Source organism: Typopeltis vanoorti, chromosome 11, assembly GCF_054136105.1.
Source record: "Typopeltis vanoorti isolate ZY-2024b chromosome 11, IOZ_Tvanoo_1.0, whole genome shotgun sequence".
In the NCBI taxonomy this organism is placed as follows: Eukaryota; Metazoa; Arthropoda; class Arachnida; order Uropygi; family Thelyphonidae; genus Typopeltis; species Typopeltis vanoorti.
In genome coordinates, this window is record NC_143559.1 from 95,362,975 (window position 1) to 95,378,142 (window position 15,168).

Genomic DNA, 15,168 nt, shown 5'->3' on the forward strand with positions numbered 1-15,168 from the left:
CATTCCTCCCTATTTATATATATATTTTTTTCTTCTTCTTCTTCTACGCGTTATTCCCGCTTCCTATGTAGGGTCCGCGTGTTACTTAGATGCGACTTCTTGTTAGTACTACTCCCAACCGACCCGTCGCCTGGTCTGCCGCTGGGGGGGGGGGGGATATATTTTTGACTGTAGAGGCGTATGTTCACGGGGCCGGTTTGCCTGTTTGCGGGATGAAAAACGCCAGATAAACTGGCGGAAAAAACCCTACTGGCCGCGCCCAAGACCGGCTAACTTGGCTATGCCTGAGGAAGATCCTCAAATTCCTCACGTCTACGACGGGAATCGAACCTGGGACACTCCTTCCCCAGGCATATGGTTGCGAAGCGCAAAGCCACTAGGCTAACCGCGCGGTTTTATATATATATATATATTTGGGATAAATTTGACAGTTTCGTAAGGAAAAAGAAAATCTTCTTTGTATCTATTAAATTTAATGAATTGACAAAAAAACATTACAGGCAGAGTTAATTACAATACTATCAACAAGATTTACTCAAAATAACCACCATTAGCATCGATCACAGCTTCAATTCTGCTTCGGAACCTCGAACAAGCTGATGCTACAGTCTCCCTGGGAAGGGCCGCAAAAACTGTTTTAATTTTATCCATTAACTGGGCTTTTGTATTACTGGAAGTGCGATTGGTGTCTTTTTCAACTGCGCCCCATACAAAATAATCCATGGGGTTAAGGTCTGGGGAGTTTGGAGGCCAAACATTTGGACTGGTGAAGTCGTAGAAATTTTCAGACAACCATTTTTGACTTTTCCCAGAGGTGTGGCAAGGGGCCGAATCCTGCTGCCATACATACGGCCTACCATTGGCTACCCTTGTTATCCAGGGCTTGACTACAGTTAGCAACTCCACGAACAAAGCCCGAATTCCAATGCCAGGGTTCTTCAACACCTGTTCCTGCAGATTTGCGAGGAATTCTGCTGTACGAACGCAATCAGATCGTCTGCTAGGGATCTTTCTTCTTGCTACATCCTCGTAGTCACCATTGCAAGTCTCTAGTTCATGCCTGATTGTTTTTACTGTATTCAGGGAGCATTGGGCAGCAGTCGTAATATCCTTATTTTGATGGCGGGCACGAATCATCATGATACAAGTTATTCTCTTCCATGATTCAGGTGGCTTCCAGCTATCCATCCTTTCTGACATCTTGTATATGAATGAAGAAGGGTCCAAACTTTTAAATGAAGAGAAGTGTGTGTTAATACATGTAACTTACGGAAAAATATAATTAATTATAAATATGTCAAATATATCCCGAACACCCTGTATATATATATATATATATATATATATTTTTTTTTTTTTTAAGTTGGGTAAAATCGAGAAAGGAAATCCTATTAACATTGTCATAACCACTTCACCACGAAGTCTGTAATTGTCATAGCAATGCAGACTCCAAGTTCTTAATTGTGACGTCATGTAATTTACAATCATTTCATATAAGTTTGATAAAGACAGTTTCCTTCTCTCTCTCTCTCTCTCTCTCTCTCTCTCTCTCTCTCTCTCTCTCTCTCTCTCTCTCTCTCTCTCTCTCTCTCTCTCTTTCTCTCTCTCTCTCTCTCTCTCTCTCATTACTGTTTTGTTATATCTCATCTGTTTTTGTTTCTTTCCAAGATTGTTTATGAATGTACTATTTCAATAGATGTCCTCAGTCTTCTGTCCTAAAACGCGGCATTCATTTCTTGTCTATGTTCTGGGTTAGCGTGGAAGCTTATTTAACTTTTTAAAGCAGTGCCTAGTCACAGTTAATACTCAAAAATGATCCATATAGCTTTAAAAAATTCCGTGAGGTTTTACGGTCCGTTCTGCGTTCACTAATCTTAATTCGTTTTTGTTACTAATTAACCGAACAGCAAAAATCTGAGATATGAAAAAATAAAAGTAAAATGAATAGAATTGTAATCTCTTCGGAATGATTGTCATTTTGTTACTGTTCTTTCTCTGCCATAATTACTAAGAGACTTAGGACATAACGAAAGATTTAGGTGAATACTTTTCATGAGAGGCCACCTGCTGGATCTGCACCTGTTTATTTGCAGCAGGTGTTCCTCTTCACATCCTTCCAACCGGTGACTTGCTCTTAGAACAGCGATCATCAATTAATTTTCCTGGTCTAGTATTACTTATTTAAAAACGCAAAAGATCGTGGTTACTACAAAGGTTTTAAAACGGCAAATGTGAGTAAATCATTTAGAATTTGCTTTCATAATTCATAAAAAAAGAGAAAGAAAGACGAGTTACATTCAACTTGAAATTGTAAAACTGTAAATTGAAATTATTATTGGCGTTATTTAAGCACCCCAAAGAAAAATGATTTGACTTAGGATATATAAATTACATTTATACTTCATTAAATTAAGGATCTGTTACAGCATTATGTTTTGGACTCCATTTAAATAAACATAATTAGAATAGGGGAGATGCGTTTTGGATGAATATAGATGCTTAGTTTTAGGGTATATAATTGCTAGACGCGATTGTTTGATTTTTAAATCTGCAACAACCTAAAACACTTAATTTAATTCTTGTCTATGGTCTTCTTAGCGTGGAACGTGAGTTCGTTTGTTTCATTCAATATTTTATATACTTAAAACATTTACGCAGGCAATTACTTCAGACTAAAGTCAATTATTAAAGTATGCTTTAAGAAAGGAAAGTTGCTAAATTAATTGTCTTTAATTTAGTTAAAAGGGGGATGGTAAATTAATTAAGATTAAAAAGGTGGAGAACTATTTCACATAAAACAAAATATATTGAAGCCAGAGGTCGGATTTTCGCGCGCGTTGTACAACATACCAGTAACAAAAACAGTTTGGATCCAGAGACAAAATCGGCTATTTCATAAAAAGTCTTGGAATTATCTACGAAATTCATGATGTTTATATTAATTACTATCTCGGGTGATATGTTACTTTATTAGGTTTTCGTTTTCATTTGTAAGACATATTGAAAACTTATCCTTAGGCTCATTCCAGGGGAAAATGAAATATACATATTTCGGCAGTTGCTTTCTTTCAATTCATATTTTGAAAAAAAATCCTGAAAATATAATATGAGATCCAGGACATGCAAGAAGAATTAAAAATAAGATGTCAATACGTTACTGCACCGCAACTGCCTAATATGCTCTTCTCACAATAGTTTAACTATAAAAAGTTCAAAAATAATAATAAGTGTGCCATGTAATTGCTTGAAGCGATTAATTTACAGAATATAAAAAATTCCAAAGAAATTAAAGTTCAAAACTTTTAAAACAAATAAAGTCGAATTGTATTTAATTTTTTTAAAAAAATAAAACAGTAATTAATGTTCATAGTCATTAGCAGCAGTTCGTAGTTGTAACAAATTAATGAACACTATCACAGAATGACAGTGACAAAGATAATAGATTTTCCCAATTTAGAGAGCAAGAAGGAGGACAAAATGATATATAAAATAACACGAACTTACAGTAGCTTTAGAGTACTCAAAGGTGAGGGCGTAAATTATTACCTGGAGACACTCGCTCGTAATAATGGAAAATGCGTAGTTATAATTAGAAAGAAAATTTTCTCGAAACTTTTGCCTTATAATTGGAAGCGCAAATTTGCTTCGAATATCTGAGTTTTCATCAGACAATTTCCTGGGGCTCAGGATAAATAATTGGAGCGAGTTAAATAGCAGTTATTTTTGTACTAAGTATAATCAGCTAATTATCAACATATAGATATATTATCTACTTAATTCACTTCACGGTTTGATATACAACAGAAAATAAAGATTGAGTTTGCAGATACAAACCAATTTCTTTAGCTAAAACTTTTGCAACATAGTATACTGGTTAATTTTAATTTACAGAACTCAGTAAGTAGAAATTAGTGTATTATTTTTCGAAGTATGTATAAAATATATTAATAAAGCAATTTGTCACACCTAGAAGGTATATTTTAAAAGTAGATGGGCTTCTCTTATAGAATAATTTACCGCTTACAGACTTTTCTTGTCATACTTTATGATCTCTGTGTTACGTAGTCCCCAAACCTCTTTTAGGTTTAATTTTCTCAGCGTGTTCATTCTGTACACCCATTGACTTTCATTCCATGCTTAATGTTTGTGATTACTTTAGGTATTTTAATTTGGTTCTTGGGCACACGTTTTGAAAATTTACTTCTCAGCACCATCCGGGGGAATAAAAAGAATACTCATAAAAGCATTTATCTGTTTACATCCTCCGCCGCGTTATTTTAAACTTGAACATGAACGAGCTGTCACTTGTAGTTTCATCAAACTGCATTACAGTCTATACTTCAGAGAACCCTCTCGGAAAGCATAAAGAATTCAATGTGGACCAGATAAAAGCTAAGCAGAATCATATTGTCAAGTGCAAGTGTTAGACTGCTTAGCGAATGACCAAAAGGCACGCAATCCTTAATAAAAATACGTTTTTTCTAAGCGATATGTAAGACGGTGAACACAAATGTGGATACTTATTTATATAGAGAACGGGCCTAGTAAAGTGATTAGAGATCAATAAAAATTCTCACGTGAAATAAGGTCAATTGCAAACTGAAGATAATAGTGTTGTAATACACAGTTTCAGACTTATCTTTACGGAATAAAACGAAGATGGGCAAAAGAAGACATTTTGAGTGATCACATATCACCGGAGGAAAATATATTTTCCTCAGCGTAGCTACAACGTAACAAATACAATTTGAAATATCCCTGCACAAAAGACAGAATACTCCCTGGAAATCAGGATAGAGAGAAAAAAAAGTTTTTTTTGTTTTGTTTTTCATGAGCAGAACTAGCATTCTTTATTTCTTCGCTGTCAGTTTGAAAGAAATGTGTTGCATAGCTACTGCATTTTCCGAGTTTCGGTTGTCAACTTCACCTACGTGCATCTATTCCGTATACCAATGACTCTCATGCAGGTTCATCCATTCTGTACATTAGTGATCTGTTTCCACTATACTGTATATCTGAATGCATAGAGAATTTTAATAAAAAGTCTATGGATGTAAACATCCCATGTTCTCTAAATTCTATATGCATTTGGAAACAGAATTTGGATATCTAAATCGAAAGCATATAAAAATATTCATTTTCAAATTTTGGAGTAATTCAAATGAGTTATGTTTGAACTAATTCCTCCATTCCCAGATCGATGTTCATCGCCGATAAAATATTCAATATCCTCTTTTTAACGAGTACATCAGTCTTTTTCGATAATGAGTATTGATATGCAATTATTAGAATCGTACGAAATGTAATCAAGCTTAATGTTTCTCTAGACATGGCATATCAATTACCCTACACTTTAACGTTGTCAGGTAAATGTGAGTGAGATAAATCTACATCAAATCGACTATTATAGCAAATATTTAATTGCTTTTCTCAGTGTTTGTTCCACCGGAAATGTTAAAAATACAGATAGTTCGAGAAACGAGAAGTCCTTTTTTTGTATAGAACAAATAACTTCAGTTAAATAAAATGCCTTACGTTAATCATGTCGCATGGCGAGTAACATGAGTGAAGGGTTCTTCAAAGAAGATTCAAAGCTTCTTGGAAAATCGTGAAACTCGGTGTCATTGTTAATTATTGGCGGTTAGCAAAATGACATCGTACTAATGATGACCAATTAAAGTAAAGAGACATATGCAAGTGGTGCAAAATCTTACTCATATGAGTAGATATGATGGTTACAGTTCCCCATAATTAGGTGTCGTGTTTGCAAATCATATTCTACAAAAGACAAAAGTAATGACTTATGTACTACGATGTAATTGATTGCACGTAAAAGAGGATGTATTATAACCTTGCTTTTATTTTATTATTTTTCTATGTATCTTTCTAAAAATGTGACCTTAAATGGCATCTCAGAAAATATTTAAAAAAAAAAAGACTCTAGTGCATCGTTAGTTTTAAATGGTTAAATGTGTAAAATCCTATGCGGTGAAATTTTCTTAAAATTCTTCAACATCGATTTTACAGAGGTTATTAATTATTCAAAAAAGAACAAATTCTATATTACTGTATTTTAACGGTTATTTACTGATTGTAAACTTGTAAAGGTAACTGACAAAAAGAATTACATAGAATTGTACATGAGTTATAAAAATTGTAAAGGTTCAAATTGTACATAACGTTAATTTAATGTTAAATTCTGACGCAAAATTTTAAAAGTAACCGAATGTTAACTTATGCAAAGTTAAAAGAATTAGACAGAATTATGTTGGTTACCTTAAAGTGAACAAAGGTGCTGAAGATCATTCAGATGGTGATTTTGCCACCAAAACTGAATTTCAAGACAACTGACGTCAGTATGTTTACAGAAGATCCGGGAATCACCGAACCTAAAAGAAAGAACTTTGGATCATATAAAAGAGGTCTTGAGAACCTCAGAAGACGCTGAGTTTTTCCTCTTGCTGCAGTTCGTTGGCCTACTCGGACCCCAGATTTTTCGTTGGAGCATGACCCCTAGGCACAGGGAAACCAGGAGAGGCAGTCTGGTCTTCAGAGATGTTTCCAGTAACGGAACATGCCACATGCAACCAGATACATGGTGCCCACAGTTGATCCAGTACTAATGGAGAGCAATGCTACGATTCCCGGGAAAGAACTACGGATGGACGACCGCCAAGGGCCGTTCAGTGAAGGCCAGTACATAGAACGGAGGATAGCAGTCAGCAGAACCGCCATAAATCTTCAAAGCTGGTAGGACTGTATATGTTACTGCAAATGTGTGAGTAAATTCTATTGTACTAATGCTAATGTAATGATTAAGATTTGTATGTCCACTGAACGTAGTTCTGTTAAAATAATTGTAAAGTTGCTATAAGAGATTATTGAGGCCGAGTGTTAGCTGGTATATATTAAGAAAGATGTTTAGCCAACTGATCTTTGACCAATGCACTGTCTCACAAAACAATCGAACCTGTGTGCATTTAATAGAGTAATTGCCACGACTGAATAATTAAGGTTTATTTTAGAAAGTGATTTATCCTATAAGTGTTATGACTCATCTTCTTGTGTGTACAATTAATTCATGATGGCGCAGTCGAGAAATAATATAAATGTTTACTGAATTACACAGTGTGAGTCATGATAAACCGTAATATGCCTATTTCAGAGGCCTTTTCACTAACAGCGCAAATGATTGCAGGAAGTACAAAGGATTACAAGCGGGGATTAAGTTAATCGGATTAGAATAAGGTAAAGTATATCAAGCGAATAGTAACTGTAAGGAGCGCAAGCTCTGATCTACCCTATATATATAAATTGATAAGCCTTTTTAAGAAACGTTTTTATGTAACGTTTTGGTGTCACATTTTTTGTGCAACTTATTTGAAACATTTTGAATCTTAGGGGGCTACCCTGCGTGTCGAGTCTTCAAACTTCGAGTTATCAGAATTCAAGGAGAACCGGCGTACCAGTCAGGAACTGGGGGTTGGGCGTCATAGGCGCAAGGGGGGGGGGTGGAACCCCCTAGTATAGATATAATAGAAGGGAAAATTTTGAAAAAAAGTTACTTAAAGATAAGAGGAAAATACCACAAAGGCGCAGTAAACAGACAAAGACAACACTAACCACAACCGACAACTTCTTCTTCTTCTGCAGCTTTTCCAACTTAAGTAGGGTCGCTGTTTGTGGTGAGTCTCCTCCACAACTTCCTGTCTTGGGCTGTAGCCGCATCCAAGTTCTTCATCCTCAAATCCTCCTCCACCATCTCCCTTCATCTCTTCTTTGAGCGTCTGTGCTTCCTCTTCCCCTGCACATCCATCTGCATGACCTTTCTTCCCACATACTCTTCCTCCCTCCTCATCACATGACCAAACCATCTCAACCCTGCCTCCTGTATCTTCGCTCCTAAGTTCGTAACTTTCACCGTTCCCCTTACATAGTCATTTCTCAGATGATCCTTTCTGATCACACCGCACATCCACCTAAGCATTCGCATTTCCACTACCTCCATCCTGCTGATGTTATTTTTCCTCAGGACCACAGTTTCCAAAGCATACATCATAGCTGGTCTCATTACTGTCCTGTAGATTTTGCCTTTTGGATTGAACGGCACCCTCTTATCACATAGCAATCCAGCCATCTCTCTCCAGTTCCTTCATCCTGCTTGTATCCTGCATCCCACTTCCTGCTCAACTTCACCATCATTTTTGATTGTTGAACCTAAGTATCTAAAGTCATTGACCTTCCTGATGACATTTCCTTCAAGCTCTATATCTGTCTCCTGGCTGCCATCCACTTTGCAACACATATACTCTGTCTTACTTCTGCTCAGTCTCATATACCTCTCCTCCAGTACTTTCCTCCAATGTCCAGTTTGCCTGCCACGTTTCTTGATTCTGCACACAGCACGATGTCTTCTGCATACAACATAGTCCAATGCGTGTCTTCTCTCACCTCGTCCTTCACCACCTCCATCAAAATATTAAACAGGCACGGACTTAATGCTGACCCTTGATGCAAACCAACTGTCACTGGAAAACTTTCTGTCTCTCACAGGCAGATTCGAACTCTTGTGTTCATATTTCTCCGGTACCTTCTTCTCCCTCAAACACCTCCAGACTTCTTGCCTTGGCACTCTATCATATGCTTTCTTCAGATCAATAAACACCAGATGTAGCTCCCATTGCTTCTCTCGAAACTTTTCCATCATCTGTCGTACCCTAAAGATAGCATCTGTCGTCGATCGACAAGGTCTGAAGGCAAATTGCTCCTTTGCAATATCCACCTCCTTCCTCTGTCTTCCATCAAGAACCCTCTCTAGTATTTTCATTGTGTGGGACATCAAATTTATTCCTCTGTAATTCTTACAGTCTTGTGCATCCCCTTTAATCTTATAAATGGGACAAGTGTACTTTCCCTCCATTCCTCGGATATATTTTCCTGTTGACAAACTTTTATTAACAGGTCCCACAGCAGGTCAATTCTCTCTTCCCCCAGTGCCTTCCATGTCTCCACTGGGATCCTGTCAGGGTCCACCGATTTTCCATTCTTCATCCGGTACCTTCTTCTCCCTCAGATACCTTCCTTACACTCTACTAATGTTCTGCACCATCTCCTCAGAAGGCTGCCCATCTTCTCTGTGAGTCCTTGCATTTTCTTCATTCAAAAGCCCTTCAAAAAATATTCTCCATTTGTTCTTATATTCACATCCCTCGTTAATACCCTTTCTCCAGAGTCTTTGATCTGCCTCACATGTATCGATAAATCTTTCTCTGTCCTTCCTTTGTTTCTAGTTGATCATAAAGGTCTTGATATGCCATGGCTTTCGCCTGTGCAAGAACTCTCTTGGCTTTTCGCTTTTTCTTTCTGTATTCGTCTCTGTACTCTTCCACTCTTGACTCGTCCCACTTCTTCTTTGCTTTCCTCTTAGCCGTCACTGCTTCTTGTACATCATTATTCCACCACCAACCCTCCTTCTGCTCTCTAATCTTTCCGGATGTTTCACCAAGAACCTGAATTGCACAGCTTAGAATTACTTTTGAATTATCTCTCCACTCTCTTGTACACTTTCTAATCCATCCGAAATCCTCTCTAACACCTTCTCCCAAAACCATTTCCTCTCTTCTTTTAAGCGAAACCACTTAATTTTCTTCCTCCCATGGCTTCCAAAAGTTCTTATCTTCTACTTTATTTCAAAGTCTGCACACAGCAGCCGGTGTTGCTGCGCCAGTTGATCTGTTGGGATTATTTTACAATTTATTACTGCCTTAAGATGTTTTCTTCTAGTCAAAATGTTGTCAACCACAAAATATTAAAAAAAAAAAAAAAATTATTACAAATGAGATGCGCAAACTTTGAAACACAGAAGGTTTTTTTTCAAATACCGGTATAATGTGGACATGATGTGAAACATAAAATATTTTAAGTTTTGGATGGTTTCCTGCGTTTGCAGTTACACATCGTTAACAGCGCGCTTATGACATAAAAATTAAAACAAAATTAGAGAAATAAAATGCATTGAAATATTACAAAATAACGAAGTACGACGGTTATATATATACAGGGTGATCAAAATTAAAGTATCTCTGTTTACGACCTTGTGGAGCTCTATTCAGTAATACAAATACGAAACTTTGCAGGAGTAGATTTTGTGGCATGCTGAAGCGATATCCGAGGAAAAAGTAGAATTCAGCACTAGGGCGTTGTAAACACCAAATGCCAAGAATTTGTATATCATGCAACTAGAAAGGTGCCAGGAGGGTTTACAAAGATGACATTTTATTTGCTATTTAATATCATCACAGTGATGGCACTACCCTTGTTCAATGTGCTTTGCTTGAGAAGTTGTACTACGTACTTAAACAATTGCAATGTTGTTGCTGCACTCCGCGAATATCATCAGGTGGATAAATGTCGACGTATTCCACTATCTCCATGTCCTCTGAAAACAATGATTAGTCTTCTTGAAGAAAAAGGATCGTTGGGAGTTAGACTTGGCAGAGGACGCAAACCAATCAGTTCACAGCAAGAGAATTGATTAACAGCGTTGATTCATATAGTACAAGTGCTGTATCAAGACAAATGGATGTGCCTTACACAACTGTCTGGAAAATCCTGCGGAAGATTCAGCATTTCTACTTATTCAAGATAACCCTGACACAGGATTTGAGCCTGCATGACTATGAAAGTCGATTTACATTCGCTTTTACAAACCTTGTTAAAGTGGAGTTGGATGTTGTGGGCGTGGATTTTGTGGGGAGATGAGGCTCACTTTCATCTGAACAGAGCTTGTAATACCCACAATTAGCAGTTATGGGATACGTAAAACCTACATACAATCCAACAAATTCCTTTGTAATCAGCCAAAGTTACTGTCTGTGGGTTTACAGCTTCGTTGAACATTGGATCATTCTTCTTTGAGGACATTCGCCAGTCAAGTCCTGTGACCTGCTCAATTACTACCGAGAGGCATTGTGATATGGTAAACAATTTTGTACTGCCACCGGTACAGCAGCGCCTGTGCATGGATCAGTCATTTTCATACAGAATGGGAGCTCCTACACACATCGGTTGATCCGTACAGGAGGTCCTTCGAGTATATTTCACGGAAGCCAGAGAGATCAGCGGTGCTTTTCCCACAGAAGAGCAACCTCGTTCAGCTGATCTAACCAACTGTGACGTCTTGTTGTGGGATTTATCAAAGATCATCTAAACGTGCCAGCGCGGAAAGACAGCATAACGTTGTGTGTGGTAAGATCAGTCTCAACCAGCTGCGTTCTGCCGTTGAACATGCTATGCAAAGAATGCAGTTTGTGGCATACCAGGAAGGGGAGCACAGTGAACAGTGCAGCCCTTGAAATGGAAGTGAATACAAATGTGTTATTTATGCTGGTGTCACTTCTCTCCTTCTTAGACGCACAGAAAACTTGTATATTTACATTCTTTATACCATACAGTGCCCCTTGTGGTGAATTTTGTAATTGCTATTTTTTACCCCTCGGATATCACTTAAGCCTGACGTATAATGCATTCCTGCTATGTTTGAATCACTGGGTGGTGCTCAAACAAGAATGCTTTAATGTTGATAATCCTGTATATACACTATCTACCAATAATTGTTCGGACACTTTACCAATATACAATTGATACCAGCAAGCGGAACCTACAATCGGGTATGTCCACCGTTTGTTTTGATAACCTCCAGCACCCTCAGAGAGAGAGGGTTTATACCAATGTATGGCAGACAGACATCAGGTGGAATTTGTTTCCATTCCTCCATCAAAGCAGCACTGAATTCCGCTACAGATCGAGAACGTGTTGCTCTGGACCTCAATAACAGCTCAAATTCGTCCCACAGGTGGTCGAGATGGAGTTTAGGTCAGGACTCTGCACAGACCAGTGCAGTCGTTTAACACCCATACCTTCATACCATTCCATAACAGCTACAGCTTTGTGACGTGGGGAATTGTGTTCTTCATAGTAATACAGGTCCGTTCCATAAAAAATCCACAGTGTAAGCAACACCTGATTATCTAGAATATCAACGTACTGAGCTGCTTTCATGGAACCACGGACAACGAACCAGTAGTCCCACTCCAAACCAGCTGAATGCACCCCGCACCATTACCTCTCCACCACCGAACTTTACTGTAGGTACAACACGCTGTGGTAACAAGCGTTCACCAAGCTGCCTCCACACCAACACCCTGTCATCAGACTGGAAACAGGTGAATCTTGATTCATCGCTCCGGAGTATGGGTTCCATTGGTCAAGCAGTGGAATAAAATAAGTTATGATATTACTGATATTTTCTCCAAGGACAACACGGAAATATCTATTGCTGAGCATATTATTAACAAGTCGTATTGTTCTTTGGAACGGTAGTACTTTCATTAATTTATACAGCATGCCCTCTCTCCTGACAGTGTTGTATGCGGCAGTTAAATCAAGGAAAGCTACGGAAATTTTTAGATTTCGTTGAAAGTCCGCTTCAGTGTATGATGTCAGCGCCAGAACGTGGTCACAGTAACTGTGGACCTAAAGCATGCATGTTCTATGGGAACGTGTTCAGGGATGGCGTTGCTCATGCAGTTGTACAATAGTCTTTCTAGAAGTTTATATGTGAAGCTTAGTAGTGCGATTGGACGATAGGTTTGTGGGTTGTCAGTTGATTTTCCGGGTTTGGGAAAACTATGATCTTAATTCTCTTAAATTCCTTCGGCAACGCGCTGGTGTTCATTATTTTCGAGAAGGAACCGGCGAGCCATATTTGGTATTTTGCCAGCATGAATAAGAAATTCCGGGTGAACTCCGTCAAACCCCGAGGCTTTTCCCGTATTTGTATCAGCTAGTGCATTGTTAATTTCCTCATCGCTGAAGAGTTTTGCGTATTCTGATTCGTCTTGTAGTTTTGCCTTAAAGTCTCTGGCTTCTCTTTTAACTTTGATAGTATGGTTTCTATCACGTTGGCATATCGAGATTCTAGTAATGTGGTTAACAACCTGGTTTGGTGTGACATCTGCCTTTTTAATAGTCATCGTTGTAGCACCTCCTAACTTCCGTAATACACTCCAGGCCTTCCTGCTGGAGTGTCTGAGGTCCACTCTCTCAACTGTTTCGATCCAGCGTTGTTGTCTTGCTGCGTCCCAGTCGTGGAGGACATCTTCTGCGATATTCAGATCACCGCTCTCCATAAATTTCTCGTAGAGCTGTTCACTCAGTTCGTTCCATTCAGGAATATACTTCTTTCTGTAGCTCCTGGGGATATGTATTTTAGCTGTAGAGATGACAGCTCCTAAAAATCGATTGTAATTATTGGGTACAGGAGCTATGAAACGAACGCACTTGTCAAGGTTAAATGGCATATTTTTCCCAGTCGGCTCTTCAAAGATTCCATCTCGAGCGGGGAATTGATCGGAGAAGAGGTATTTTTATGCTCACATCAAGGAGGATCAGCCTGTTTTGGCTGTGAGGGAAGTCACCGAGAACTCTTCTTTGAGTAGATAAAGGTTCATTCATGTTATTATAGGTGACGAGGCAGAGGTCAGGATTATAGTCCCTTATCCATGCTGCTGATCTGAAGGTGCCATGTGTAGTCTTTAGCTCAAAGACCAAGCAGATATTGTAGGCACCAGCCCAGTCGGCGAGGGCTATGCCATTCATCATTCTGAGCATATTTCCATAACTTATGGTGGCTACTGAAGTCTCCCCGAATATATAGTTGGGTGACACAAAAGAGGTCAGGTGAGGCCATCGAACGTTTGGTGGCTTGTAGACATTAGCAAGCATCAGTTCGCCCAACTCCGTCACGACCAAGCTGACATCATCATCATTTGGCGCAGTAACAAGTTCGATCTGCTCGATGTTGTGGCGGACGTATGTCGCTATTCCATATGCATGGTGGTGGAAAGTTGTTCCTACAAGCTGGTAGCCGTATATTCTCCCTCTTCTGTACAAGTCTTCTTCAGTAATGGCATGTGTTTCCTGGAGGAGTACAATGGCTATATTTTGGTCAAGAAGGAACTTTGAAAGGTATTCTTATTTTGATTTGCTAATTCTCTCTATGTTCAGATGACAGATTCGAACTTGGGGTCTGAGATTTCTAGTCAGTTGTTTCTTCAAACAAACCATTCATTTCTGATCGCTGCATGTAGTTATTAGACAGGAGTTTCATGGATAGACTGGCTGCCATCTTGAATCATGTATTCATCTGGTTAATCGATTACCTATCTCTTAATATTTAATTTTTATGTGTAGGTTTATTTACAGTTGACTATCGTCTGTGTTTATCTGCGCAAAGAGGTGAAAATATTTGCAAGTGCTATATTAAATGAGAAACTGAAAAGCATTGATCAACATTGATGTTCATACATAACATAAGTAATTAAATCTCTTGATTAAAAATGAATAATAATATAAAAATTTACAATTGCACTTCCAAAGTAGTCTTAAGTGCACTGATCGAAATAAAAGGATGTTCTGCAACTAAAGAGAGAGAGAGAGAGAGAGAGAGCAAGTGTGGCCTTTGTCAACAATAGACTGAAAACGTCATCCAGCAAACTCCTAATAATTGTTCGATTACAAGTAATTCACTGTTCACGTAGCGAGACTGTTAATGGCCTGGATAATCAGTGACCTTCTGTCTCACCAGTTAAAGGCATTTGCTAACATCAATATTACAGTAGGATTCTAACCCATATTCTGCTGATTGAATCAAGGAGGCCTTAATATTAGATATATCAAGGCGTGCCTACCCACTTGGGGAAGTAGATGTTTCCTATCTGACAGAATATGTCTAACACAGATGAGTTGATATATATAAATTTCTTTGTATTTTTTGAATAATTAATATTCATATTTCCTGTGGAAGTTTCCCCTTATAACGTATCTAGGTAAAATATTAAATGCTTTTTCTACGAAGAAACATATTTTTATTTTTAGATTTAAAAGGCAGCATTAAGTCCATGAACGAATTATTGTTCTTTATGCAGTTGCATTCCTTTTGTTTATATATATTCATTGAAAATATTTGAAATTTAATTGTTTAACCATAACTATTCCTCCGAGTATATTTTTTCTATAATTATAAGATGATGCCGTACTTTCCCGTAAAAAGGGGCCTCACGGCCGTTATATCATAATACGCTATAAATGAAATAAATGGCTACTTTG